At 40.4% G+C, this 27,960-nt stretch overlaps 1 long non-coding RNA gene and 1 other non-coding gene across 2 annotated transcripts in view; one reads left to right on the top strand and one right to left on the bottom strand.

Annotated features, from left to right (window-relative positions):
- Positions 1–27,960, top strand: part of LOC131480926 (uncharacterized) — a 463,849-nt gene that overhangs the window by 257,367 nt on the left and 178,522 nt on the right. The window lies entirely within an intron of this gene.
- On the bottom strand, positions 23,419–23,525 carry LOC118760742 (U6 spliceosomal RNA). Its single transcript, XR_004996961.1, has one exon. It is a non-coding gene; the product is annotated as a U6 spliceosomal RNA (small nuclear RNA).

Here is a 27,960-nt window from a genome sequence, read left to right as displayed (position 1 = left end):
TAGAGATGTATAAACCCCTTCACAGATTACTCTAATCCCATAGTTGTTCCAAATGACTCTTTCTGTCATTTGGCCTTCTTGCCACTAACATGGCTAATACTTGTTGACAGTCCATTGCCCAAGAAAAGCTCATGAGTCAGTGTTGTTAAAGGAGCCCGTGGAAATGCTGTCTTCTCATGACTTCTGGGGTTATCACAAAGCAAAGAACCTCCGATACATTTAGCATAGCTTTGTGCAACTTCCCAGTTCTTTTGCTTAAAAAAAAAAAGTTAAAATTACTTTGTACCTTCAAATAATTTTTACATCCTCATCTGGTATCTGCTCCCTCTTCTTCCATCCATCTAAATCTTACCCATTGTATGAGACCCGTCATCCATGAAGCTTTTCTAAATGTACACTCCCAGCCTTTAATGATGTCTCCTTTCTCTAACCTCCTACTACAATTGTATTCTGTCACTTAGCCCAGTCATATACAGCTTGTGTGCCTTACTAATTGTTCTGTGTGAAGCAACTGGTCTTCTGTTTGGATAGGCTTTAATTTTCTTCAGAGAAGAAACCATGCCTTCCCTTTTATCTGTTTGTCTCACTCTCCTTTTTGTATTAATCTGCTACAAAGCAATGCCATTCTCAATCAGTACTCTAAAAGTACCCAATACGTGAATCTTCCCTTCTCCCCCAAACTTCTGGTTTGCCTGCATTTCACAATGATCAGGTTTTTAAAAAATTATTTGACTGGTCTTTATGACTTTGGATAGATGGATTAATATTTCAGAAGATATGGTTACTAGTGACATCAGTAAAGAAAAATGCATTTGGGGATCACGCAGAGTTAATAAATGAATCTCTTTTGGGGAAGAATAAAAGTGATTTCATTTTGACAGAGCTCAAAGTATTATTAATTACACAGATGCTAATATGGAACCGAGGATATCATGGAAAGGCAATGAAATGCAGTTTCTCACCTGGCTTGCATAAAGAGTGATGAGATGTTCAACATAAGATCTTCCTATTCTGGCACAGCAAACCCATTAAAAATTACAGGCAAAAGTCCAAACACACAGTAAAAAAAATTCCTAATCAATCATTAGGACTGTTTAACACTCACTAGAACAGTCAAGAAAAATCCAGAAGGAATCGGTAAGTTTTGCAGGTCATAGTGCTGTGTACACAGCTGAGGAAGGTTTTAGAAATCCAGGAATGGCATGAGAAAACCTCAGCTGAGCTACTGTTCTGTTCCTTGTGTGAACCTGAAAGGCATGTGGGGCAAAGCAGGACTGTGCCATGGCTTGGCATTTCTGGACCAGAGAATAGTGGTTTAATTGATTTATACTTTATTCTTTTCAAAAGACAGCTGAATGTCAAAGGTCTTTCTTTTGTGTAGTGCTGGAAACCTGGTTGTCAAACAACTTCTACTCATTTAATAATTTATCCCATTTTGTAAAAGAAAGGCAGCTGACATGCAGTAAATCTACTCCATATTTAAATTACTACAATGAACAATAATAAGGAGAATGAAAAATCTAGTCCATTATTTAAAATTAAACATATATGAAACTGTTTTTTTCCAAATGATCACCAAAGGCTATAGTTTAAAGGCAGCACTGAAACCCTGAGTGGAATAAAAAATGTCTAACAGTGGTTTGCAAATGGAAGCAGAATTATTTATTCTATTTTTTCTATACATAAGGAATTGAGCTAAATGAACAATGTTTAAGCATGTCAGAATTTCATCAATTTTGCATGAGCATTCTCAAATATCCTGGTGGGGGTAATTGCTTGCAAATACATTTAAACTAATGATATGTTATATCCTTACTTGATATAAAACTATTAAAAGATACGTTATTGCATTTGACAATGCCATGCAGCTGGGTCAGATCTTAATGACAGATTTCTACATTTGTGAATTAAGATACACTCTGCTGGAAGCAAATATTTTGTAAAAATAAAAGCCATACACTACCTAAAGTTTGATCATTTATCTAAAATTTCCATTAGCGTTTGTTGGGAGCTATAAGACTTCAGAGAGAGGAGTTTTGTCCCCTTCTTAAAATTGGAAGAGGAATTCAGAGTTATAATTGAATACTTCTCACACCCCCTTTCCCCTCAGCAGGAGCAAAAAGAACTGTAAAATCCACCATGTGGTTTTAAAGGTCCATTTAGAGTGTGGTTTCACAGCCTTGACAGGCTGAGGTGACTGACACGCCTCAAACCAATTAAAGAAAGTGGCCCTTTTCCGCTATAGGGGGAAAAAAAGTTTATTTTTAAGGGGAATTAAACTGGACTGAAAGGAAATATTGAATAAGAAAAAAATAATTCAAGAAAAAAATGAAATGGAAACCCACGTTGGAAATAGTTTTCTAGAAGGGGAGTGTAACAATTTGCAGCAATGATCCCTTGGCCCTTCCCTTGCAGGGGGATATTGGCTTTTTTTTTTCCAGCCCATTTTTGCTTTTGCCTGAGGTCAGTGTACAAAGAGCCCAGCTTATATTAGCTTCAGTTAATTTGCCTGGATCTCACCCCAGGTTCTGTGATCAAAACCCTAGTGTGAGTCCTCTTATTGACAATAGAGTAAGATGCATATTAATTTGCCACCAGTGCCAGCATCTGTGAGACTCCGAGATGAATTGTGAAGCAGGCAGTAGCACTTTTAGGTGATTATGGAACTTGGGGAGCTGGCTTGACATCCCACTGGAAGTCAGATGATGTTATGATTACAAGGAAGTATTGATATACTTCCCTAATTGTTTCTCAGGACTTTAGATTCTATTTATGATGTCATTACAAAGCTATGCATTATCTGCATAATCGCCAAGGAAAAGACTCTCTCATGAAGGGAAAAGCATCCTACTGAGATAATGCCGCAAGCTACTGCTATACATCCAACGGCATATGTATGATGTTGAAATAATAAGACAGCATGGAATAATGATGAATTCTTGTTCCCATCATGACAGAGAGCTTTCCCCTAAATTATCACTATTATGGGCTTAATTGATCTATGCTCAGTGAAAGGATTTCAGCAAATGGATGGCTTTGGGACTCCATCCCTACTCCATAGCAGCACAATTGCCGACAGTCTCCATCTAAGAAAGGCCAGGGACGCTTTGTAGAAAGTTGGATTGCCTTGTACAAAATGCTCATTGCATTCCTAGAAATGTGTGTGTGTGTGCGCGTGTGACCTTTCATGTGCATATGTGAAGATTTTTACAGAAACCTAGTCACATAAACCATTTGGTTGATGATTTGGGGTTGAAAAATAAAGGAAAGGTAAACTTGCCTACAGAGTAAGAGCAAGGTAATTTTTTTTCTCAGTGAACAGACTCTTCCAGAGTGAAAAAAAATTGCACATTATTGTCGCTTGGTGTTATATATGTGAGGCTCTCATCTTGACTTGGCAGCCTAGCAGGACTAGGTCTTTTATATGGCAAAGAACAGTACAATATACCTTTACTGCAAGGTTTTCAGTTACATGGTAATTCTGATACATATTCTCTCCCTATCCTTAAAAGGCACAGATGCCCTGGTTTTCAACATCATTGAAGATTATTACAACTTTGCTTCATAATATACTGTAAATTTTACTATAAAGCACCAATTCCTGGGCTCCTAAGAACAATCTTAGGGAAAGAGTGCACTATACTTCTTACTCTTTTAGTAATGTGAGAGGAGACCTAATGAAGCTCTTTATGCAAATTTTCCAGTTATCAGGTAAAATCTGCACATAGAAAATCTGTCACATGCCGTAAAATTTCTTTATGTTATCAAATGCTAATGATGACACAGCCCACAGAGGATCTTTGAAATCCTTCATAAAAACCACATTCCAGCCAAATATCAGAGGCCTTGGAAATTCCACCACTCTGAAGACCCGGGTTTGTAATTAGCATGGTGCGGGCTTCTCTGCCCTCTGAAACCATAATGTTAATTACAAAAATTACACTGTGTTTAAAAGTGCAATTAAGAGACTCCACCGCACAAAGGGAATCTTGGAACCTCTTTTCACACTTTGAAGCCAGGTCATAATGTAGCCCGTAAAAGGGAGGCCAAGGCTCATTCCCTTTTAAAGGCTTCAGAAGATCATAGAGGCGATGTCAGTGAGAATGAGCTCTCCTGAGCTCCACGGCACTCTTAATGAATAATGCTCTACCTGAAGCAAGGGAGGAGGCAAAAGGAGAAAATTAGCAGAGAAATGATGGCTGTCTGACACCCAGCCTGGGTCTGCTTGGGGCCCATTCTAGAGTTGTTGGCTGGTGTCCATGTCTCTTCCGGAATTTGACAAATAGACATGGAAAAATAGTTAAGATGGGAGGTTGGTGGCTGCTGGCTGGTGTCATATTTGATCCAGAATGGATCACTGTGAGACTCATTTGAATTTTTTTTTAAAAAAATAGTCACGCTGGGAAATAAGCTCTGCCTCCCCAGTACCCTGCCCTGCACACAGCAGTCCATCTCAGAGGGATCAAGGGAGAGAAATTATAGGATGAACCTTACCACTTTCCTTGTGATTTTAATGGAATGCTCATGTGTGGCTGATGGGGAAGTGTGTTTGTGCATGGAACAAAGCCAGCAGTGTGGAGGAGTGGGGACTACCTTCCAGTGGAAACAGAAAGTGTGAAGGGGCAGTTCTGGTGTGCAGCTCTGCAGGACCTAGGAAGAACTGAAATTAGCAAAGCTTGAGGGTTTTTCCAGGCAGAAGGACAGTAATATAGAATTGGAGGAGGTTCAACACCAACCTCTCTGGGGGCTGGTGTTGTGTGCAGCCAGTTAAGCTGCTGCTTGAGTTGCCAGCAGTCCATCCCAGAGTACATATTGGAGCTCTTGCATCCCTTCTTCCAATCCGGGTTTCTGCTCATGTACCTGGGAAGCGGCAGATGACAGTCAAGTGCTTGAATTTCTGCCAACCCCATGGTAATCCAGATGGCCTAGGACCCGTTGTTCCAGGCATTTAGAGGGCTAAATGAAAGATCTCTGTGTCTGCCTCTCTCTTGGTCACTGTGCTTTTCAAGGGAGAAAAAGTAATGATCAACGAACCTGAAAATAAATCCTCAAAAATCAAATGCTCAGCATTCCAAAAAGTAGTGACCTTAATGAACTCAATCTTGCTTCATATATGACTTCTGATATGCATTGAGACGACATGAGCGTTTTTGTTAGCTCTTGAGGAAGTTCACTCTGTGTGATTGTGCCCACTCACACATATACTTCATAAACTGATAAGGTTGACAATAGCAACTCCCTGCATTTCCCAATGGGACCTTATTTGGAGACGATGGTGGGAGTAGGGCCATCCCCAGTACGACTAGTGTCCATGTAGAAAGAAAAAGCTTGGACATGGACACAGATTATGCACCAAGAGAAGATGGTATACAAATCCCAGCTGAAGGACAAACCAAGGAGAGAGTGCCAAGGCTGGTCCTTCCCTCTCCAGCCTCAGAGCCAATGCCAAGGGCACCTTCCTGCATTTCTAAGCTCCAAAAAGTGGACAACAACTTTGCTGCTGCTTCAGCCGGTCTGTGTGTGGCCCTTTGCTGCAGCAACCCCAGGAGACAGCTACACTTGGCATTAGACCTATCTTCCTGATGGGGATTTCTTTCTTCAAATTGTGCCATAGCTTACCTATCGTTCAGCTAAATGTAAAGATCACACAGAGCTCCAGGTCACTCTTTCTGCCCACACAGCCAGAGCCTTGTCATTTCCTCATTTCCAATCCTGGGCTTTTGGAATGCTAACATATCTGAAGTCTTTCTTTATTGATCTTTCTTTTACTTTTCTTAGGAAGCAGCCCAGACATCTGAACTCTCACTCTCCTGATAGGGATTCTGTAGGAGCCTGAATTGAGGAGGTTCCTACACAGCATCAGGAAGGGCTGTGCAACATTCATTGATATCATCAATATTTGTGTACTGTGTTGTATGCCGAGTGAACTAGGAAAGATGGGGAATAGAAACATGGGCATTAGCTACAGTTTGTGTCTTGTAAGAGCTGTGGAGGGATCCAGAATGGCGCAAAGTAGAGAGAAGGTCCCGGTAAGAGGACAGCCTGGGAGACTCAGACCTCAGCACTGGTATTCAGAAAAGCATGAAACAGAAAGATGTGTTCATGTGCTACCAGGCCAGTGTGGCACTGCTCTGACATCTCAGCTAGCAGTGACAAGGACTCTAGGGGAACAAGTGTAAGGGGCTGGAAAATGCTCATGGGGAAATGGAATTAAAAGATACTGAATATTTTCCATGAACCTTTTTAAGCCCCTTTGGAAAGGAAATAAAATGTTCTTTAAGCGTCAGAAAGGATTTTCATCACCTTTTTACACACTCATTCTCCTCTCCCATTCTTTTTTTCTTCCCTTCTGTATGACAACCAATATATACACATATACTGACATACACATGTATGCTAATCCTGAATGGAGGAATTTGGCATGTATGTGTTAAATGATATTTTATAGATTTTATTTATTCTTTTTTTTTTTTTTTTGGATCTGCAGATTCTGCAAAAATGTATTGTTTGGGAGTCTAGAACACCTACATAAGTTGCTGCCTAAGCAATTCCCATCGGGGAATGTTTAGTTCTCTGCCCCTTGAAAACCCTAGACCTGTTAATGCTGTTCTTTACTCACTAGCTCCTATGTGGTCTCTGAGCTGCCACACTTTACTTAATCCCTCCTTCCATTTACAAATAAGTTCCTGCTGAAGCCTGGTGGGAAAACTCCCAACACTCCCCAATAAATCACCCACCCGACCTGTTGTGCAAATACTGGACTCCAAGTGTAAAATAGGAGGGACATTCCCCCCCCCCCTTCTGCCACTCCCCAAAGTCCTGCACACTATGCTATCCAGTGGCCTGGGCTGTTGGGCCTACGTGTCTGGAAAAATTCACTTCCTCCTCCTTCATCTTCTACCTGCCTGACTCGTTACAGAACCAGACAGTTTACATATGTGATCCTTCCTATTTAGAAAATTAATGGTGTTTTCTGGCTCCAAATCACAGCTTGTGGTGCTCTGCGGGCGATGAAAAACTTGGCCAGCTTCAGCAGCAAGGCAGCCATTAGAAAATTAACCCTTGGTGACCAAGGAGCAAAGGTAGGCGAACGGGGTCCTGGAGATGTGGCAGGCTGTAGCTTTCAGGTGTCGATACATATGTTAGCCGTGTAGGAACAGCACACACGGGGCCCCCTGAGAGCTCCTAGCTAGCATGTTTGTGGTTGGCCACTGTGGAGAGGGCACGGACATAGCACTTGGCAGCCAATGCAACCAATATGCCACGCTTTTTATTAGAGCTCAGGAGAAAGCCCAGAGCCCAGCTTTGGAATCCCAGCCATTGCTGTGTTGGCTCCACCTGATTAAAAGATGTGCCATTCATCGCATCCCTGTGTGCCTCCATTTTACACCCGGTGCTGTGTGCTCCTTGCCTGTCTCAGGAAATGGCTGACCTCAGAAAGAGTGAATTGCAGAAGCCAAGGTGGGGTGGGGGGAACTTTAAAGTGATTAATTTCACAATCAGTGAGGTCTCCCCTGCTTGCTTACCTTTAGGATTTGTTGTTGTGTTTTTTTTTTTTTTTTGTACATGGGAGCCAGAGGAATTGATTTTGTGTGTGTGTGTGTGTGTGTGTGTGTGTGTGTGTGTGAGAGAGAGAGAGAGAGAGAGAGAGAGAGAGAGAGAGAGAGAAGGGAGCAAGAGTCAGGGCACAGGGCTTGCAAGTGACCAGAGTAGCTTTGGGAATTTGCTTTCCTGAGGACAATACTGTTTGGGTCATTGTTGCAGGTTCCTCTTTCACAGAAAAGCAGAAGCAAAGTATTGGGAAGGTTGAAGGTTGAACACTCATCGTGGACAAATGCAAACTCATTTTCTTTGCCTGCCCCCAAACAATTGGTATCCAGGATCCTGAAATTCCTATATGGTGGGATACACTTTTCCCTGATTGCTTCTTACATGGGTGGGATGCAAAGACCCCACATTTGGAACCTGCCGCTATGGGGAGGAGCAGGGTGACTCCAGGGCCATAGAATGGAAGCCCCCTCTCTCATGTTCCGCACACCTATCCTGATTTTTTTTTTACATTTTTATTTTTAGGTGTCTGGTATTAGAAAACACAGCTGCTTATTTTACTGTCTCTGAATGCTTGCTCTGTGGTGTTCAGTGAAATCAGGCTATATTCATCTCTAACATTGTGCAATACCAGCTTTAATACAAACAGGGGTAAATAACAGTGGCACATTAATTACTCCTTTCTAGTTTACTCTGACAAAAATGTACTAAAATGAGGACTAATATAATTATAGATGATGCATTTTCAATTAGCCTTTGTTAATACTATTAATAAGATTAATAATATATATAAAATGTCAATATGGTTATCTAAATAATTTTTAAAAAATCACCCTTTCAAGTCCCAGCTTCAAACATTGAAGGCACAGCGTCTTAATTACATGTGCTCATCAACAAAGTTAAATGGTAGCATCCCTCAAGTGCAGCTGAGCCAGCCATGCACGCTCCCCAACAGCCTGAGCATTCACCTTGCCTAGCCTGCTTTTCCTTTCCTGAGACCCATTGGTGTTTCTGGGGGAGAGTGGGGCCAGCTCTGCCCAGGGCTCTGCAGGATTCCCACGCAGCCGGGGCTGCTCAGGGAGCAACTGATTCTCTAATGCATACACATATAAATGACCTCTTTCTGAACTGAAGGATAAAACGTGGCTCTTTTCCCTTCATAATTTTAATAATATACAGCACAACTGTGACTGGTGTTAATGTATAGAATTAATTGCCCCAGTGAGACATTTCTTCCCAAAAAGCAATAATAGCTGGATTCTCCTTGAGAACGTGAAAACCCTCTGGTATACTAATAAAATGAAAACGGTTCACGAAATAATATCCTAAATAATTGGGTTCCCCATACTCCAGGACCCCATGTCGTTTCTCTTAAGCAATCTGAAAAAACAACATGATGATTCCTTTGGACTTAATAAAACATAATTGAAAAAATATCAGTGAAGATAACAGAACGATCACTTCTAGGTCCCCATCATATTTTTTAAAGACGAGGCTCTTAACACTTTTTCAAGATTATGGAGAAAAGAAGTTTTGTAAGTAAATGATGGTATTTACTTTAATAATACTGCAGCGCAGCTGGGACCGGTGCTAATGTATGCGTTCTGTATACTTGGTCATTAAAACTTTTCAGCACCTCCAGGTTCTAAACGGACTGGCTCTTTGCTCCCAAGAAACTGGAAAACTACATGCTCCTACTGTGCCGTATTCATAATCAAATTAGTGTCCTTTGAATAGCATGGGTGAAGGGGGAGGGGGGAATAGAAGGAGGAGGGAGGGAGGGCATGAGAAAGAAGGGGGGGTGAGGACACAAAACTGTTCCACCTTGATAGATATAGCTTTTCTTCCTTCCCTTCAGCCGCACAATCTCCCCTAGAATGAAAACCTCCCCCTTTCTGTTTCTTCCCTATTCACCTTAACCTGTTTATTTACCTGCTCTTATGCAACAACATCTGGGGAAAAACAGTGCCTGAAAATGAACATTACTTTCTGTGGAGAAAAAAGGAGCGGTGGAGAGTGTGGAGGACCTGGAGGGAGAAGGAGACATGTAAAGGGGGCTGCAGACAGAGCAGAGGATGCTCCAGCGACAGAATGCTGAAGATAGTTGTCCCGGCTATGAGATAAAAGCCACATTACATGAAATTAATGGAGGCTGTGTGCGACATACATGAATCACTGTTTCAGCACTCGGAAACCAGCACAAAAGAATAAAGAAATCTGAGTACTAACTACATCTTCAAAGGTCTCCTATTTACCCAGCTATACCGGGTACTGACACAAGTGGGGAGAAATATAAGAAAAAAGCACTGCTGTGATCGAATGAATGCGACCATATGAGCTATATTGGAGCCGTATGCATCCTATTTAGCTGATATCAAACACAGTTTAATGAAAGTTAAATAGTTTCTGAGGAGCGCATGAGCTGGAACAGATTAGATTCCACCGAGGGGTCTCACAGCATATTGTTGCTCACATGTAGTCCCTGCTCAGGGCTGCTACAATTCCAGCACTCCATTAGCAATACACAAAAGACTTATGCAGATAGCGGGCATAAGCTCCTACCGCCATGTTGGGAAATCAAAACACACACACACAGACACATGCACACACTGGTGAAGGTTTTGTTCAGTGTGTTCATCTCAAAAATAGATCTCTGTAGCGCAAAACTGATAAGAGTATTCGTGGAAGGGAGGAAGTTGCTGCCTATATTTTTAAACAGAGAAATAGGTAAACTGCTTCAAATAGAACCTATTGCATCCGGTCCATAATGCAGGCTTGATCTTCCAGAGGACAATGAGGGATGAATGTGATGCCCGCTGGTCCATCAGCTGCAGCCAGTCTAGAGGTACGGCAGCGCCCTGCTACCACTCTAAGAAGTTACAGGGGTACATGCTTCTGCAAATCCTCACACCCAGTATTTCTCCAGCAACGCCTCATTTTAAAAATGTACAATGCCTTCCAGAAATACTGCTGAACAGCCTGTCCATCTATTCACATGGCTGTTGCAAAAACTGACATGAATTGCAATTAATAATTTTATTACTTGGCAAAGATCTATTTTAACTTCCCCACAGTTACACTGTCTATGTGTTTTTCCCCTTCCTTCTGTCTCAAGCCCCCCTACTCTGCCTTTATTGAGCTGACTTTTCAGGGACAGACAGTGGTGTTTTAATTTAAGCAGGAGCAATCTTTCACATTGGTCTTTCTATAGAAGTGGCCAGAATGGCTGAATAACATCATTTGCTCCTTTCAGATGAAGAGTAAAAGAAGTCCTTTCCAACCATCCGCTGTATTCACTTTGTCACTCTTGCATAATTGCAGTCAAACTTCATTGAACATTTATTCTACGTCCAGCATTCTCTCTGTGCTAGCCTGGGTTATAAAGATGAATCAGCTATACTTCCTGTATTCAAAGAGCTCACAATTTCAAATAGAGGATCTCAACCAGGGCTGATTTTGAAATCCCCCTTCAGCTGCAGGGAATACTCGGTACTGTCCAGGGACACTTATTGCTGACTGTCCCAGCCAGGAGAATTCTGCTGGCACCTAGTGGGTAGAGGCCAGGGATGCAATGTGGGACAGCCCCCTCCACCAAAAAAAAAAAAGAAAGAGAGAGAGAGAGATGTAGAAGCTGATAGCTTCCTGGGAAAGAGCTAGATGCACCTCACCCTCTGGGATATTTCTGCACCTTTTTCATACTCCCAGTGAGGTATGAACACTTTGGTATGTTGTCATCTGGTAGTGTTCGGGAACTGATTGCAGTTCCTGTAGCATTTTGCTTAAATTGGGAGAATAAACTCTTGAAAGTCTTTGCAGCCAGTGACAATGCTCCAAGTTCTGGGAAAACCCTTTTAAACCCCTTCTGAGACTAGGAGTGAGAGCTTTTCTGTAACTTCAGCCCAGGACAGAAGGAAATAGACAGTTCCATTTGTCTGTCCTGTGATCTTTCCCAGATACAAGGAGACTTTCCTGTGAATGCTATGTGGGCCTTCCTAGAGACAGAGCAGAGTTTGCTTGTTTTGTCTTCTATAGCCTTCTATTATCTATCATCCCTAGGGTTAAAAATGTCTGATGTTAGAGAGCTGAGAGTCTGTGTTGGGTGGCCTGAGAGACGCACAAAGAGAATTGGCTGTATTTCTTCATCCTGGCACTCAGCTATGATACGTTCATTAAGAAGCCGAGTCAGTGCTAAGTTGTCACCAGCTGCCAGTTCTGGTCAAGAGGGATGTCCTCACATTATCTCTCCTGTCTCTGTCACCACATTACATCATCACGTTCCATGCCACATTGTTGTCAGAAGTGGTGCACACACTGAAAGTTGCTTCCATCTGGTGGTGGAAAAGGTGTTCAGGGGTGGGGGGGCTGCTGTCTTGCCTGGCAACATTAACCAGTCTAGAATATTGGTAACAACATTGTTGCGTACATCCCTCACTTTTTTTTTTTAAGAATTGTACTCCTCTTATCATTGGAAATATAAGCTCATTCTGGCTAGAAGCTGAAGCATTATTTATAATGAACTGATAGGAAAGTTTATCTACTATGACTAATAATCATAATGTAGTAACTGTAATGTCAGTCATAATAAGGAGGAACTAATTAGAGTAAAAAACAATATCTGTCCTTAGGAAGCCTTGCCTAGCTTAGAAAATAAGACATGTAGATGGCATGGCATGTGCCAATTCATTTAGCACACCGAACCCAAGTAGCAGCGCTTGCATGGAATGATTGATTGACCCAGGAAGTAATTCACATGGAAACTGATTGAGGATCACTCTCCTATCACCTCTACCTATGGTATGAGGTGCATTAGAATGGCAGTTGTCTGAGGTATGCCATAACAATTATTTCCTAGGAAATATCTCCTTATGTGTTCCTCAGTGTGAGTATCGGCTGGCCGGGATGTCGAGTGAGGCGGGAAGGCTGGCTGCCATCGTGATTGCAAAGGCATATTTTTGATAAAGAACATCATCAATGAAAAGAAACTGCATTCCTGCTGATTGGCAATGTGTGGAAAATATTTTGGAGAGAGTTATTACAGTGTGCTGTGAGATTTTTCAGGATTTCAAGAATCTTGCAACAGTTTCTCTTTAACCTGCAGGTGGCATTAGTAGTAAAAATGTATTTCCTCTCATTCTTGAAAAAAATATTCAGCCATGAAGTGAAGGAAGCAGTAAAGGGCTTCCCAGCATGACTCAATTAGAGGAGCAAGCCCGATTCATTGCAGATGGCTTTTTGCTATGTTTAATAATCCAGGGAACTCGATGATCCAAATCCAGAAATAGTAAACTACAATCCTTATAGGAATTGAGAAATCTGGGGAAGTTTTCTCTTTCTCTTGAGTTTGAATACAAGCATACGTCTATATGCACACACATGCACATGTCTTTGTGATTCTGTTTCCATGTGGGAGGCCAAGAATCTGAGCACTGGGAGCAAACGTGGTTCTTTACTTACAGAGCAAGAACTGAAAGTCAACAAACTGTGATTGAAACTCTCTGAAAGCAACCCTGAAGATTTGCTGTCATTGCCGTGAGGCCTGCGTCTAGCACAGACTGTGCACTGCTGCAGCAGCTCCTTCTGCCATGGCACTGACTTGTCACTTCCTCATGGTCCCAGAGCAACTTACTAACTGCGCAGGCCAGGAAAAGCCTTGAAACAGATCTAGTGAAATACCTGGAACACAGCCCATTGAGTAAAGCCTTCCCTCGCAACCTCCCCAGATAGCTTCCAATACAGGAATACCTGGAGATGGGAAATTAAGGGAGGTTATACCACACTAACCACACTAACCTACTAACCACAGTAAAATCACAGGTTGTTCTGAAGTTCACCTGTTCTTCTTTGATCTTTTCTCATGCTTATTTTATTTTGCAAAGATTTGTTTATTTTAAATGTAGGCTGGACTTATCTTCCACCTGCTGTGCCACTCCTCAAATACCTACAACAGTCAAGGGCTAGGCTAAGTGAAAGCCGTAAGTCAGGAACCCCATCTGGGACTTACACAATGGTGACAGGAACCCAAGCATTTAGATGGTCATCTATCGCCACCTATGTACATATGAGGAAGCTGAGTCGAGCAGTGTAATGTAGCCAGAGCTTGAACCAGTCATTCTGATATAAAATGTGAGTATCCCAAGCGGTTGTTTTACCCATTGTGCCACAAGGCCTACCCCTATTTCTCATATTTAAATGCCTTATCATGTATGTTTGTAATTCCCTTACAATGGACATATGAGAATTCTATGTTGATTTCAAACAGTCTCGATCAAATGCCAAAAGTTGATTTCTAGCTGTAAATCTACTTCTGAAAGCTCTCTTTAGAAAGGCTCATGGGAAAACCACCATTGTATCTAATATTTTGTGTGATACAAAGTGAAAGGTAACTATGGAAGTTATGAATATTTATGGAGCCTCCAGGGGACCTCCTTTTGTGCCCCAGATTCTGCCTAGCATCACTGTTGCTCTGACTCCTGGGTTGTCTGCCTCCCAGGATATATAGCACCTTACACAGCTGGTCCTGGTGGGCATTTCCCTGGGAAGTTCCCACAGCCTACATCTCACATGGCAACCTGAGCTTCCACTTGATGTTTCCATGCCCTTATTCTCTGCTGTTCCAACAGAGATGAGACAAGTGGTTGAACACTGGCCTATGAGAAAGTGGCAAAGAAATCTTTCCCCTCCGTTAGGAGCTTGAAGCCATGGAGTTTGTACTCAATGACTTGTAAGAGTTATTTGAGAAAAATCACTTCTCCAGTATTAACCTTTATCCTCTGAGCTGTCCACAGAATTTTGGGACAACATAATGGAAGTTAGGCTGGGAAACAGCCACCATATTCAAAGCATACCTCAGTTCCAGGCTGGGACTTCGTTCCTGAGACATGCTCTGTGTCAAAATCAGTTATCCCCCAAATAGCATGATGTTGAGCTCAGACTTCACTGCACTCCAAGTCACCTATTACCAGTGTCCCATTTTCCATCCCATCTAGTTGGAAAAGAGACATGGTGATCACCTCTATCTTCTCCCCTAATTCCATGTCTTGTGCATTTTCTCAAAGAGATCTGCTACTCTCTATTTAGATGAAAATAGTAGCTGAGCATAACTAACACGTTTTCTGACTTTGTGATGAAAGGAAATCCTTTATGAAAAGTTTGCTCTTAGTTCTAAAAGTATTTCTTTGGTGTCACATTTCATGGAGCCAGGCACTTAATATTTGTCTCCCCAAAGTGATAACATTGAAACCTTCATCCCCAGTGCAGTTGTATTGAGATGGGACCAGTGGGAAGTTTTAGCTTAGGATAAGGGTGGGGCTTTAGTGATACACTAAGTGCCGTTATGAAAGAGACCCAAGCTGGCTTCCTCTTTGTTTCCATCATGTGAGGATACAGAAAGAAATTGACAAGCAACAAAGAGGGAACCTCACAAGAACCTGACCATGCTGCTCTCTGGTTTCTGACAGGCTGGCATCTCGAATTATGAAAATTTACATTTTCTGTTATTGAAACTTGAAGTATTAGAGCATCCCAAGCAACCAAGGCACATAGTCATAAGATGGTTTAGAGTTGGTTTTGTGTTTAGGTAAAAAGAAAAAAAAATTAAACCTCATGAAACCAAGATCATCTCGGAAATACAAGCACTTATTTTCTTAGCTTTGCTGTGTGTGGTGGTAATATCTTGTGCAACTTAGTCCCTGCTTCTTGGAGTTCTCTCTGTTAATCAGTTCATTCTGATAGACTTTTAGCTTCCTGTATGTATCAGAATAAATGGGTTCTGTGTGGTTATTTATGAGACCAAGGAAAGCTAAGTGTGTTATATAATGATCATTGACTTCTGTGCTGTGCTTTTTATCCCGGCTCAGGTGTTTAAGTGGGTCTTCAGACCTCAGTTTTCCCTCTAAGACAACTGTATGAGCTTCAAGCTATTTGCATTTTAACAGGTTTGGAAAGTATCATATAACTTGAATCAGGTTACTTCTAAGGATTCTTTAAAGACAAGCCAAGACTGGTTTACAGTGGTAAAAATGCATGTTTGTCATCTCCAACCATTTGGAAGAGTAAAAGGTCTGAATCCCTGTAAATCCATTGCTGTATATTGGACTTTCTCTTCCTATAGGTTGTCTCCATTTTTACAGGACACCAAACTGACTCCAAAGTACCTCATGCTCCAGAACTTCTCTAATACACACGCACACAGTATACAACATTATATCTATTTACTCATTTCCACATTCTATTCTGTAAATAATTCTGAAAAAATTCATGACCCCAAAGCAGTGGATACTTCAGACTTTTAGAACAAAGAGGAAAACTATTAGTGAAGTTAGGACATGGAAAAAGTGAAAATAAGAAAACGTAGAAGCTGAGTATTAATTTAAGAGTAGTTAAACTATCATGATTTACTCATTTCAGCAACAGGAATCCTGGTAATATCTCTACTACATGTTTTGTGCTACCTAAGCAAGCAAAAATAAAGGAAATACTTTGAAAATTCTAAAATAGTATGCAGACACAGGTATGGCCAGTGCCTGATTTACTGCTGCTTGAAACATCTGGATTGTCTGCAGGTTGCACAGCCATGCCTAGGAGTCCTCGCAGCAGGGGACTGGTACAGTGTCTACATTCACAAAGGCAAAAACCTTTATCCAGTGCGTGCAAACTTATGGATTCTCGATCTCGGGAACAATGAAAAATTAGAGATTATTTCATCTATTATGAAAACTCCCCATTTGTTTGCTTGGTGGAACAAATCAAAACATGTGAGAAGGGATGACTCGTCCCACAAAACGGGTGTGCACAGTGGGCTTTGCATGGAAATACCTCTGTTGGAAGTGTGGGCAGAGATAGAGAGTTGGGGTAGGGGGATGTACTTTAATGTTGCTTTAATGTGCAGAAGCGGTTAAGGAGAAATCATTTTCTGTTATGATTTGTGAGTATGCCAGAGCTTCCAAAAAGGGAACATACATGTAGTTAAATTTCAAGCCTTGATATGAGGGATGCAAGACCCATTTGTTTTGACTTAGGTGTGTGTATTTCTAAATTTGTGTCCTTTCACAAACACATTTACTCTAACCATGTTGCAACAGATCTGTATTCCTAGCCAATTCCCTTGAATTCTTAATTCTTGTTAACAACTCTGGCAATTAACCAATTACTCCTACCACTGAAGGGCTTGGGGAGGAAGAGACTGATGATTTATAGCATCACAGCGTCTGTGCTTGTTGACTTGAACTCAATTGCTGGAATACTTCATTTAGAGAATGGATGGGCAGGTGAGTAGCCAATATGCTTCTGCCAGTCTTAAGACTAAAACTGCCAAGAGGTGACAGGTTGGAAGGGCTGCTTCCTTTGGCTCTTTTGTGCTGTTTGTTGCTTCTTTTCCCTAATCCTAAAGCTCACAAGAGACCCTGATGCTGCTTGTGTGGGGCAGCCACCTTAGCCAGTGCCAGTGGCTTTCCGAAGGCTGGCAATAGAGGGTAGAGGAATCGTAGATATTGGCAGGCCTGTTAGTGAAGGAAGGTGTTACATGAGACTCGGTTGAATGGTCATGTAGACTCTTTTCACATATTACTATAATGACTTTGGGAGGCAGCTGATAATGCTGTTGTTAGAGTCTCCTTTAAAACGAAGCAAAATCCACTTATCATTTAGGCTCAGTGAACTTAACTTTCCCCTGGAAAACAGTCCAGAATAAATCTACCTTTTGATTCCTGGTGTATGTGCCACCAAAACCTGAGAGCTGCTTTTGTGCCTGGGTCCTCTTTCCTCACATTAGTTATTGAGTACTTGTGGGGATATGTTTTCCATACCTTCTTCCAATGTCATCTAAAAAGTCTGTTTATATTTCTCCAAAGTCTTCTCAAATCATCGCAACAAAAGCTTTCTGAGAATTTCTCATGCTATTGTGAGTTGCATTTCTGTCATTTTCATCCCATGGTATCCTTCATCCAAGCCACACCATTGGTTTTCAAGAACCATTTAATTTGAGTGCATAAAATGACCAGAGACCCTTTGAGGGCATCCACTGGTTCTTCTCAAACATAAAATGGGATTTATTATTTCTGTTTTAAGAACTCTTTCCTGGGCTGTATGTGGCATGGCTTGAACTTCTGATGTGCTCTTTAAGAGAATCCAATTTTACAGAGTTAATAAAATTATAGAGGCAGGTAAAGGCAATAATGGAGTAGGGGAAGGTGAGCATGGTATTGGCCAGAGGGAGAGAAGTGAAGGTCACTTAGGTAGAAGGAGGCAGTTTCAGCAGAGAAGAAAGCTCTGTGTTAATGGCATGAGATCACCCCAAAGGGCAGGCATGCCGGGGTGTACATACTGTGACTAAGGCGTACTCAAACACTCCTAGTCCAACATTCATTAGTTTCCTCTTACCACCTGATAGCCCTATGCATTGGGCCCCTTTTGCTCAAGGCCACTGTAAAAATGCAAATATTCCCTGGGAGAGTGAAATATAAAGCCATTATCAGACAGTGACATCTTAGCTGCACTTGACCAAATTAGAACCAGTTGATAACTGAAAGAACCCCTAAGGGAATAGGCTATAAAACTGATATGTTTTAATTGGGCATGAATAAAGAATACAAAAGGATGAAATGTCCAGATTTTATGGAGCAAAGAAGTAGAAGAAGAGGCATGGAGAAAGATTGCAAGAATAGTGAGCTGTCTAAGAAAAGTAGACTACCTCTAAGGGGCTTGTGGAGCCTTCAGCCTGGGTGTGGTCACGGGAAATTGAAGGAATAATGTGGATGGGGACACTAAAAATACAGCTGAAGAGGAATTTTAATAAATCTCTCTGAGGTTGAAATACTGTGGAGGAAGGCCCCAATGAATGTCTATAGAGCTTAAGCACTGTCACTGTGAATTGCCTGTGTAGGCACAATGCCCTGGTTCTTTGATTTTTAATTTTAATTTCCCACTTCTGAATTGACTTGCTTAAATTACTTCAGAACTGTAAATGGTAAGGGGAAATTCATTTGGTTTCCTGCATTTTTCACTCATTTTATTCTTTTTGATTTTTCCCATTTGTTCAGACTGGTGAATTCACAAGTGGAAGAGGAGTGGGGGATGGGAAAATGTCACAGATGAGAAAAAAAAGACTAAGAGGAATAATTTTAAGATTCTTTATAATCATGCACAAGAATGACTCTGGCTTTCAATGACAGAAAAACAACTTAGAAAAGGAGAACAGGTGAATAAAAATATAGCTAAATAAATACCCAGATAGTGGAAAGTGTGTAAGTCAAGGCTGATTGGTGCCTAGGACAGCGATGCAGCATGGTTCTGATCTCCCCTGTTTCTTGTGGGAAGCTCTTTCTGCTTGTTGAGTTGATTTCTTTCTATGTTGGATGGACTTTCTTCATACATCAGTTATATCTTCTCAACCTCATAAACTGTACAAGAAAGTTCATTCCTAGGCCTGATGCGGTAGCCTAATGGCTAAAGTCCTTGCCTTGCATGCACCAGGATCCCATATGGGCACCAGTTCAGATCCTGGCTACTCACTTCCCTTCCAGCTCCCTGCTAGTGACCTGGGAAGGCAGTAGAGAATGGCCCAAAGCCTTGGGACCTTGTACCTGTGTGGGAGACCAGGAAGAAGTTACTGGCTCCTGACTCCAGATTAGCTCAGCTCTGAACTTTGTGGCCACTTGAGGAGTAAACCAGCAGATGGAAGATCTTTCTGTCTCTCCTCTTCTCTGTAAATTCAGCTTTCCAATAAACATAATTAAATCTATGGGGAAAAGAGTTCATTGCTTTTTGTTTATTTTGTTTCTTAACTTAGTTTAGAAAAATTATAGAAAGGCTCTGATTAGTCCAGCGTGGATCATGTGTTTATTTAATTCTAGAAGGACCAACAACCCAGGTGAAGTGTGGTATCATGGCCTTGTTCTGGGTTCCACATTGCTCCAGTGTCTAAGCAAGAAGAGGAAATGCTGGCCACATACAATAAAAACTCCATGTTGAAGAATGATTGAGGGGAATCTTAGATTAGATTGCAGTGTCCCTATATCCCTGACAAGAGTGAAGTTCTTAGTGGGGACTTTTGTAACCTGTAACTTACTGAGGAATTTGAAAATGAACTTTACTCTTCTGCTATGCTGTGAAAATGAACAGCTGCTGGTGTTGACAGCTGTCATCTACTCCCTTACCTTTCTGGGCTGCAAGTCCTACATCAAGGTGTTGTTGGCTGGAATGATGTAACCTGGTGTCTGTCTCCCTGGCTTGGGAGTGGCTGCTTTCTCCTGATGTCCTCATATGGAACAATTTCAGGGCATGTTCATTCTTGGTGTGTCCACCTCTTTTTATAAATCAAATCAGATTAGGGCCCTGGCCTGGACCTCATTTAACCTTTCTCACATGATATGTTTCCAAAACAGTGTCATTGGGGTTAGGGAATCAACATCTGAAATTTTGGAGAAATACAGTAAGTTTCACTAAGGAAATGGGTCAAGCTGAGGAATACAATTATACCTAGTTTTTTCCCCCTAAATCTTAGAGAAGCGGTATCATTCAGGAAAGGTGAACCCATTTGAAACCAAAACATAGAATAGGTGCAGTGCAAGAACTAAATACAATAAGATCATGTGGTTAAACTAACAAGGCTACCGGAGATCAAGAGCAGCAAGCAGGCAAAAATTCTCCTCAAATGAGCTGGGAATCCTCTAAAACACAAAGACTGGCTGTACATTACAGCAAGCATCTCTCTAGAGAGCGGAGACCTGTCTTCAGAGAAACAACTACTTGTTGTGTCAGTTTAAGGGATAATCTCTGTGCATTCTTGTCTGATGGAAAAGTTGGCCATATTTTTTTATCAGTTCTATGACCCAAGAGCTAAGTCTCAAATTTACTTAGGAAAATATAATACTGATCTGCAAGTCTGCATGCTAATGAAATCCGATTACCAGCTACTGTTAATCAGAGGAAACAGTGAATGCTTAAAACATCCACAGGTAAACTCTTAAAACCATCATTATTGTTAAAAGGTAGTTTCCCACCACAGCTCTTATTTAAACTTAAGTGGAAATTCTGTCTCTACACTGAAAGAATAAAAGTCTGGCAGATGTCCTCATTTAATAGGAAGAATTAAGAATTATTTCAGAAAGCAAAGCAAGAGAAGTTTAAAGTCTGGGAAATAAGTAGGACTGTGAGCCATTGAATAGAAACTGTTTTGTTCACTTAGATGTGTAAATTTATAATTAATTCTCCTACCTATGAAAACAAACATTTCAGGTGAAAAAGAGAGAGAGAGAGAGAGAGAGAGAGAGAGAGAGAGAGCCAGTCAGACATAGGGAGAGAGCAAGTAAAGATAATAAAATGAATGGCTGAAGAATATATTTAGAAATGAGTGTCTTTTTAGTTGTATAGTTTTGAAAAGTAGAATAAACCTGAAAATGAGTGTTCTTCCTTATATCCAGGTTTATGTTTAAAAAAAGAAGGAAGAAGACTTCATAATACACAATTGCAAATCCATTTGCCATGCCCCCTGCAAATACAAGCAAGTATATGCACATATGTCCCAAATTAATTCTGAAGCAATTTCAGACTGAGATTTGTGCTAATGCATTTAACAAGTAATTAGTTGTCCATTCATTCATTCATTAACAGCCTATTTAAGAAACTTCTTTCCGAACCCCACCAAACCTCTCCATACAGTGGCACTTTTAAGAAGACAGAAGGATATAAAATATGTTGGGTAAGATAGGAAAGCAAGTAAGAAAAAGAGAAGTGCATGTGAATTGTAGGAGATTTACAAAGACAACACTTGGCTCTCTACCTTTTCACACGAGGAAGCCCAAGTTGTGATTTGGAGCTGCATCACTGGGTTCTTCAGCGTTTTATGATTCCAGTTTAGTATAATGCTTTTCTCTCTTGAACATTATAATTTTTCTTCCATTTATAAAGCGCTTTATAGTTTTATAAGCAGTTTCACATAGAGTAGTTCATTTGTGGAACTAATAGCATTTACATGGGGTAACAATATTCTAATAGAACAGTGCAATTCATGTAATGAGTTTAACTTGTCATTAGAATGAATGTCACTTGCATGAGATGGAAGGAGGAACCAGACTGGTCAAGAATTTTGAGGTTTGCTTTGACCATTCCTGATTTGTAAGCGGCAAGGTACAAGTCTATTGTCTTTTCTTGGCCTCTTAATTCTTTTCCTTTATTTGCAGTCTGTTCTCTGTCTTTGTTCTTCATTTTCACAGAAGATAAATTAGGGCAGAGGAAAGGGGAATCACAGGATTTAGCACCCAGCTGTGTGACTACAACAGGGTACATGTAATCTATATATTTTGTTTTCACCTATTATGACTTAAAAAATACTAAAATTGGGATACAAATGAGCACACTAGACCACTTACTTGTTAATAACTTGACATTAAGACATAGAAGCATTTCATTACATGAGTTGATTGAAACCTCGAATACTGTTTAGTATGAACAAACAAAGATAATATGGAGTACTGAATCACTCTTACATTCTCACATTTCCTTTTCTTACATTGATGAGCCAGATTTTCCACCTTCAGAGGTTCATGAAATCTTATTTAGTTATGGATAGTTATCAATTGGATAGTTATCAATTGGGAGATTTTTTTTAGAAAAAATTCAAGATCTGCAGCAATAAATGGGGAAGGGAGGGTGATGAACATTGGCTGAATATGATCTTGAACAAAGTATTTTATTGTCTACAAGTCAAGACTAAAAGCATAAAGATAGTCTGTTCCTATGTCGAGTCTTCCTTCACTGTTGGGATAGAGATCATTGATTTCACTCTCTGCATTTCCCCCACACCCTGAACCTTGTAAGCATATCCCTTTTGGAAACTCCTTTTCCTTTTTTGGCTCCACAAGCCTGTAGTTTTTACAATACAGCTACACCCTCTGAGCCCAAGCGGATGTGCAGAAGGAGGCTACCTGCCAAGGGTGGAATATGATGAATGTATATTGATGCTGTGTGGAATGTCGGTTGTGCATTCTTCTGTTACTCCAGCCACTACCAGGTGACTAGCTTTGTTCAATAAAAGTTTAGTGAAGTTAAAATGCAGCTCTGCCTTTCTGATCCACTGCATCCATATGGAACAGTAGTAGGAACTTCTCAAGGGAGTACACTCAGAAGTGTTAGCGGTGCTTTACAGGAGAATCAGGAGTCCCCCACACAGTGAGCAATAGGAACCAACAGATCCACATATTCCTCTTTCTGGCAAAGGGTCTTGAGATCCATTCCCGACAGACAACACTGTAGCAGGTCAGCCACAGTGCTGCTTCCTCTCTTGCCTCTGTTCCTGTTCACAAATAAACTACTTACATACTAACCTTGGCTTCAGAACTCTCATTCTGGGACTCCAGACTACAACAGATGAAATCATGAAGTAATAAATCAGTCCTGGATGGCCTGCCCCTGACCTTCATTTTTTCTTTTAAAATGTTTAAGGAAAGAATTATTGTCATTTTCAGCTCAAGAATTTCTATTTAATCCCTTCCTATAGTTTCTAGAATTTATATCCTCCATCTAATGAGACATTGTTCTTATATTTTACTTTAGCTGTTTAGGCAACCTTTTCTTTAGTTATTTGAATATATTTCTAAAGGCTGATTTATAATCTAGTAAGTACAATTTCTGGGCTTCACCAGGACAGTCTCCAGTAACTGGGTGTTTTACTGTTTGTAAACTTTGCTGTCCTATTTCCTGGTTTCATTCATAATTTTGTTGAAAGCTGAAGCAAATTTTTCTTCAAATACTGCATTTGTGTTATTGCTTTTATTTCACAGTATCAAATGCAGATCATACATATTGAATGTACAAAATGTCATGATTTAGTGTATGTAAAAACCTTGTGTAGTGATTGTCAAACTTATATAGCACAAAAACATAGAATTATTGAAGAATTTGTGTGTCATCCTTGTACAGCAATTATACTGAACTTCTCTGTGTCATTTTACACCTAGCATATATGCTGCTAAAACAAGCATTAAGTGTTGCACTCAGGTGATGTAATGTGGCAATTTTGGAAATCAAATTCCCTCCCATCTTCCCCAGAGCTTGTTGATGCTATTGTTTATAATTTTTGTAAATATTTTATTCGTTTTCTTGAATAATTTTGTATACTTTTTAATTTAGCATGTGTAATTTTTAGGCTCTCTGCTCAGTAAGTTTATTGGCCAGATAATGATTAAAAAGAGACTTCCTTAAATACTTGGAACCAGTATTGTCGCCTACATTTTCCAAGCCTTTTCCAAGAGGGAAAGAAACACAGAGTTAATAGAGAAAGAGAGAGAGACAGAGAGAAAGATAGCGATCTTCCATCCACTGGTTCACACCCCATATGGCTGCTAGTGCTGAACCAAGACAAAGCCAGGATCCAAGAAATTCATTTGGCTGTCTGTATGGGTGGGAGGGTCCCAAACACTTGGGCCATCCCATACTGATTTCTCAGTCCCTTAACAGGGAACTAGATCAGAAGTGAAGCAGCCAGTCTCTAAGACATGGTCGCAGAGTGACATAATATACCACACCACAACTCCAAGCCCCTAGAAATCTCTCTGAATCATTAATGAAAGGGAGAGGAATATATATATTATATAATATATAATGTATTGTATATATATTTTTATATATATAAATAAATAAATATATATATATATTAGAGACAGAAAGGGCATGAGCGCACAGTGCCTGGTTCCAGACCCACTACCATGCTGCTGCCCAAGCTTCCTGCTTCTGTGTGCTCTGGAAGGAAGTTGACGATGGCTCAAGTACTCTGGTCCTAACCATCTACGTAGGAGACCTGGATGATCTCTTGCCCCTGACTTTGGGCTGGCACAACCCTAGAGTTTGTGGAATCTGGGAAGGAATCAAGCAATTGGGAGACTTCTCTTTATCTCCCCTCTCCCATTCTTTCGGTTATTTTGCTTTTCAAGTAATAATTGTAAAATTTCTACAAGTCCCAAGTAAAGGAAGTTTGGAGAATTGCAACTATCATGTTACAACTGTTGAGGACCAAGGACAGATCATATTGAAAATAGCTCAGCAAAATGATCTTCTTTTCTTTTTTTAGAAAAAAGATTTATTTATTTTTGTTGGAAAGGCAGATATACAGAGAGGAGAGACAGAGAGGAAGATCTTCCGTCCAATGATTCACTGCCCAAGTGAGCCGCAAGGGCCAGTACTCGCTGACCCGGAGCCAGCAGCCAGGAGCTCTTTTGGGTCTCCCATTTGGGTGCAGGGTCCCAAGGCTTTGGGCCATCCTCCACTGCTTTCCCAGGCCACAAGCAGGGAGCTGAATGGGAAGCGGGGCCGCCGGGATTAGAACCGGCACCCGTAAGGGATCCTGGTGTGTCCAAGGCGAGGACTTTAACCACTATGCTATCACATTGGGCCCATGATTTTACTTTCTTTTCTTTTTTTAAAGATTTATTCATTTTTATTGGAAAGCCGGATATACAGAGAGGAGGAGAGACAGAGAGGAGGATCTTCCATCCGATGATTCACTCCCCAAGTGAGCCGCAACGGCCGGTGCTGCGCCAATCTGAAGCCAGGAGCCAGGAACTTCCTCCAGGTCTCCCCCCCGCGGGTGCAGGGTCCCAAAGCTTTGGACCATCCTCCACTGCTTTCCTAGGCCACAAGCAGGGAGCTGGATGGGAAGTGGAGCCGCCGGGATTAGAACCGGCGCCCATATGGGATCCCAGGGCTTTCAAGGCGAGGACTTTAGCCGCTAGGCCATGCCGCCGGGCCCCATGATTTTACTTTCAAACTCACAACTTGGCTGACAGCACATATCTCAGTAGAAACAATGGAAGCAAGGAAACATTAAAAATATACTTTCAAAACACTGGAAAAGTTAAATCTAATAGCAGTGAAAAGATTTTGCATTTAGAAATTTTCAGAAAAAAAATGAGGACTTATTTATAGCAGCAATTCACTTAAAAATCCCAAAGTGTATTCCTTAGAAAAATGAAATGATTTAATATATGAGTAAAAGATAAATACCAGAAATTAAACATTCAGGTAAACCTAATGAATATTGAGTATAAAAATAAAATTAATAATGTATTTTGAGATTATACACACACACATGGTTAAAGTATACATCAGCAGTAGCTTGCAAAAAGCAAAATGATGAAGAGATTTAAAGTGATTTGATGCCTAGGAAAATGTAAAAGCACTTTTATCTATAAACTGTAGTTGTCATTAGATATTTCTTGGTTGTACTATAATTACTAAAAACTTAAAGCATCTAAAAATAGTAAATTAAGGAAAAGCAAAGTGTGATAAATGAAAGAGAGAATTTAAAAATAAACTTTTTGGGCCCAGCCCATTGGCCTAACAGCCAAAGTACTCGTCTTGAATGCACCTGGATTCCATTTGGGCATCAGTTTGTGTTGCGACAGCCATAATTCCCATTCAGCTCCCTGCTTGTGGCCTGGGAAGGCAGTCGAGGATGGTCCAAAGTCTTGGGACCCTGCACCCACACAGGAGACCCAGAAGAAGCTCCTGGCTCTTGGCTTCGGATTGGCTCAGCTCCAGCCATTGAGGCCACAGGACATCACATGGAAGATCTTCATGTATATAAATAAAAATCAACTGATAAAGCTGTAAACAAGGAATCCGGAAATATCCACAACCATGGTGATACTTTTCTTTTTTAAGATATACTTATTTTTATTGGAAGGCCAGAACAGCAGAGAGAAGGAGAGACAGAGAGAAATAACATCTGTCTGTTAATTCACTCCCAAAGTGGCTGCAAAAGCTGGAACTGAGCCTATCCAAAGCCAGGATCTAGGCACTTCCTCTGGGCTTCCTATATGGGTGGAGACTCCCAAGGCTTTGGGCCATTCCCAAGCCACAAGCAGGGAGCTGGATGGGAAGTAAAGTAGCTGGAATGTGAACTGGTGCCCATATAGGACTCTGAAGCTTTAGGGTGAGGATCAGTCAACTAAGCCTCGTATTTCTTTCATTGACAATGAGACAAAACATAAATAATATAGGAATATAAAAAATATACCATTTGAACAACACAATTAACAAAGATGATGGAATTGATACAGAACACTGTATCCAACATCTGCAGAATATGAATTTTTATGACATGCACATGAAACATTAACCAAAATAGATCATCTGCTGATTCATATAGAATGTCTAAACGCATTTCAAAAAGATTATAGTCATGCTGAATGTGTTCTCTGACCACAGTCAAAATGAAGCTGAAAAACAAAAGCAAAAAATAACTAGAAAATTCCCATATGTTTAGAAATTAAGATGTATACTTCTAAATAGATTTTGAGTCAAGAATGAAATTATGGTGAAAATTAGAAAATTCTTTGAAATGAGTGATAATGAAAATACCACAACAGGCAGATTGCAGCTAAACAGATTTAGAGGGATAATTATATATTTAGATGCATATGTAAGAAAAAGATTAGGAATAATCTGAGCATCAATCTAAAGAATTATGGAGAAAAAGAACTCTAGGAAACCCTAAGAAAGTTGATGGAAGAAATCAATAAATATAGCCAAAATTAACAACAAAACTAAATGTTAATCTTTTAAAATGCTTCCTAAAATTGGTGACTTTCAGTTTTAGTGATAAAACTGATGAGCTTGAGAGCAGCAGAGAGCATACAAAAAAAGTCAGGGAAGAAAAAGGATATTGACATCAAGCTTGCAAATAATAATCATACATTTATATTCTAAACAATTTATGCTAGTGATCTGAAAATGCAACATAGAATTACCAAATTCTGGGGAAGATTACAAAAACAGAATTAAGAAGAAATGTAAAAATTGCACATAAATAACTGTTAAAAATAACCTCTTATTAAAAATCTGCAGAAAAAAAGCACACTGTGGCCAGATGGTTGTCGTAGTTGGATTTGAACAATTAATGAAGGAGAAGTTCATGACACCTTTACAACATCCTTTTATATAATAAGGAAAACAAAAATGAAATTAGGGAACACTTCCCACTCAATTTATATGGCATATAAAACCTTCTCATGAAAATTGACAATGAGTTACGAAAAGAACAATTTCAAGTAAATCTCCTATGTAAACATTGATGTGAACTTCTGCACATAGTATGAGAAAACAATGAGGGCAAAAATTAAAATCATCATTTTCATGATCAAGTTAGTTTTATTCCAAAAATGAAAATGTATTTAATGTTAATAAATGGGGTGGTACAATTCACAACAGCAACAATAAAAGAAAACAATATTTTTAACACATACAATAAGGTTCAGTTTAAAAGCATTCGATTTTTATAATTAAACACAAACATATAAATATCTTAACAAAATAAGCATAAAAGAAACTTCCTTCGGGCCCGGCAGCATGGCCTAGCGGCTAAAGTCCTCGCCTTGAAAGCCCTGGGATCCCATATGGGTGCCAGTTCTAATCCCGGCG

The sequence above is a fragment of the Ochotona princeps genome, chromosome 8 (genome assembly GCF_030435755.1).
Source record: "Ochotona princeps isolate mOchPri1 chromosome 8, mOchPri1.hap1, whole genome shotgun sequence".
NCBI lineage: Eukaryota > Metazoa > Chordata > Mammalia > Lagomorpha > Ochotonidae > Ochotona > Ochotona princeps.
This window is presented reverse-complemented; position numbering and strand designations above follow the sequence as displayed.